Source organism: Frankliniella occidentalis, unplaced genomic scaffold (genome assembly GCF_000697945.3).
Source record: "Frankliniella occidentalis isolate FOCC.00 unplaced genomic scaffold, Focc_3.1 Scaffold593, whole genome shotgun sequence".
NCBI classification, from domain to species: domain Eukaryota; kingdom Metazoa; phylum Arthropoda; class Insecta; order Thysanoptera; family Thripidae; genus Frankliniella; species Frankliniella occidentalis.
Genome location: NW_026267709.1, coordinates 50,179 through 52,605, shown reverse-complemented (window position 1 = coordinate 52,605; position 2,427 = coordinate 50,179). Strand labels below are relative to the sequence as shown.

The 2,427-nt window shown below is 48.3% G+C and overlaps 1 long non-coding RNA gene across 1 annotated transcript; it reads left to right on the top strand.

Moving 5' to 3' along the window:
• Nucleotides 1–12: 12 nt before the first annotated feature.
• LOC127751594 (uncharacterized) lies at nt 13–2,414 on the top strand. The gene is made up of 4 exons (XR_008012173.1): nt 13–1,296; nt 1,380–1,518; nt 1,607–1,909; nt 1,989–2,414. It is a non-coding gene; the product is annotated as an uncharacterized LOC127751594 (long non-coding RNA).
• Nucleotides 2,415–2,427: the final 13 nt, after the last annotated feature.

Below are 2,427 nucleotides of genomic sequence, written 5' to 3'. Positions count from 1 at the left end.
GATTTTAAAGACTTATAACTGGGTGTTAAGGCCTGTCCAGTTCTTCAGTTTTCTTACTTGAATTTTCCAGGTGGCAACCAGATTTCCAATGGTCAATTAGCCTTAAGGACTGAAACTCGTTGAGGTTTTGGGCCTCAAGATGTGCTTGGGTGACATGTTTTAAATCCATAGCAGTAGTCTATCCTTACCAACTGGTCTAGCAAAGCACTTACTGGTGCCCTCTGTACACTCGTTCAATATGTTTTCATTGTTGTTTCTTCAGACATAACCATAGATAAGGGACCTGGACATTATTCCTTTTCAAAGGTCAAACCAGATACTTTGTTCTAATATTAATCAATAGCTTATTTCTCTGTATATTAGTTTATCTGGGGCGTTGACTTTGGTAGTTTCTTGGGATAACAATTATAATTTTGTTCCAGCTACTCCTTTTAGGTCGACTTACAGTAACGCCCCTAAGAAGGACACCAGCATGAATAAAGCTCAGAAAGAACAGCTCCTAAGGATAATGGCTTATCCACCATATTAGGGATGGTAGGTTTGTAACCGGTTTCGGTCAAAAACCGGTCTGATGAAGAAAAAAAAACGGTTTTTTCGAACCGGCCAAGGGAATCGGTTAAAACCGTAAAACCGGCCTAAACTGCTAAAAAAACCGGTTTTTTTTTGTTGTTTTTTTTTCGATAGTAAGTTTTAGAGGCGATTGAACGCTTCGTCGTGGCCGGTGCTCTTGGGTCTCCGCCTCGCTACAGACTGCGCAGCGCGCTCGAGCTGGGCCGAGCCGAGCGAGCGCCGAGCGCCGAGCCGAGTCCAAGCGCGAGCCGCTGGCGCTGTCTGCAGCGCGGTGGTTCATTTTCTTGCCGATAGATCACAGCACGCTCTGAGCGCCGCGCCGCCGGCCTCGTGAGCTGTTGACATCAGCTGATCTCATTCTCATTCAGTCTTCAGCTTCAGTTTCGAGTCAAATTTTGTGGGTCAGGTCAGTGGTCAGTGACACCTGTTAAGTATCGAGTGTGAACGTAGCCGTTGCTTATCGTTGCCATGGGAGGCATCAGCGCAGTCTGGAACTACTTCTCCCGCTTGCCGAACGCAAGTGGAAAAGTGTATTGCAGAAAATGCGAGCGCCGCTTCACCCACCGTGTCGGGGGAGGGACGTCCACCTTGATTCAACACGTCGCTTCTGCCCACGGTGTTAATCTCCCTCGACGCGGTGGGCGGATTTCAAGGCTTGGGCCTCAGCAGTCACCCTCCTCATCCTTACGAGAAGAGGAGGACGTCGACGGCGACCTGAGCAGTGAAGTGAGATTTGAAATGTTTACGGCGTCGGCACCCACCCCGCCTCGCTTTATTTTGCTTTGACTTTAATTGAGTCTCCGATGCAGGCCGGCAGCAGCGCCGCGGCTACGCCGACGCCGACAACACCCACAACTCCTCGATCTAGCAACAACATCAGCACTCCAAGATCTCGCCCATTTTCGGGCCCATTTCAACGTTGCATCAATAACGTTACTTCATTCGCTCGTGAGTATTGCCTCGGCGTTTCTACCTGTTGTCACCGCTGTTTACTTTTCTCTTCTGAAACCTTTTTTCTGCTTTCTGTGCTTTACAGCAGGGGGACACCGGGATGCCGAGATAACGAATGCGCTGTTGTTCATGGTGGCCTCAGAGAAGCTCCCGCTCAGCTTCGTTGAGAAGGAGGGGTTCAAGTTATTCATGAAGAAGGTACAGCCTATGTACAAGATCCCTTCCGAACCGACTGTGCGGGCGCTCCTAACCTCTAAATAAGAAGTGCTCAAGGGAATTATTTGCGACGAGATGAGCAAGACAGAGGGCCTCAGCTTGACAATGGACATTTGGACTCAGAAGAGCACAATGAGAAGTTCGCTCGGCGTGACAGCACACTACGTGAAAGGTGAGTCTTGTATACTGAGCCTCAGCACTCCGCATTTTATCTCAATGATGTAGTTTAATGAGATACTGCTCTTTTCCAGTGTTGCCTACTAAGAGGAGAGTTCTACGCTCTATTGAGCTTTGCGCTCAGCCGCTCACGGAACGCAAGACGATTTCGTATCTCCGCTCAGTCATGAGAGATATTTGTGAAATGTGGGGCATCACGAAGGATAAGGTACAAGTCATCGTCACGGACGGCGGGGCGAATATCAAAGGAGCAGTGTGAGAAGAATTTGGAGCTGACAAGCACATGTCCTGCTTTGCTCATTTGATCAACATTATTGGTCAGTCAGTTCTCAAGCCATCATCAGCCTACATTAAACCCTCTGAGCGTGAGCCAGATGCAGCAGCAGAAGTGGATGTTCACATTCCAGATAATGAATCAGACTGTGAAGATGACACTGTTGTTCCTCCTGCACCTGCCTCCACTGAAAGTGTTGAATTTCCTTAGTTGTTACTAAAGGTCAAAGTCATTGTCAA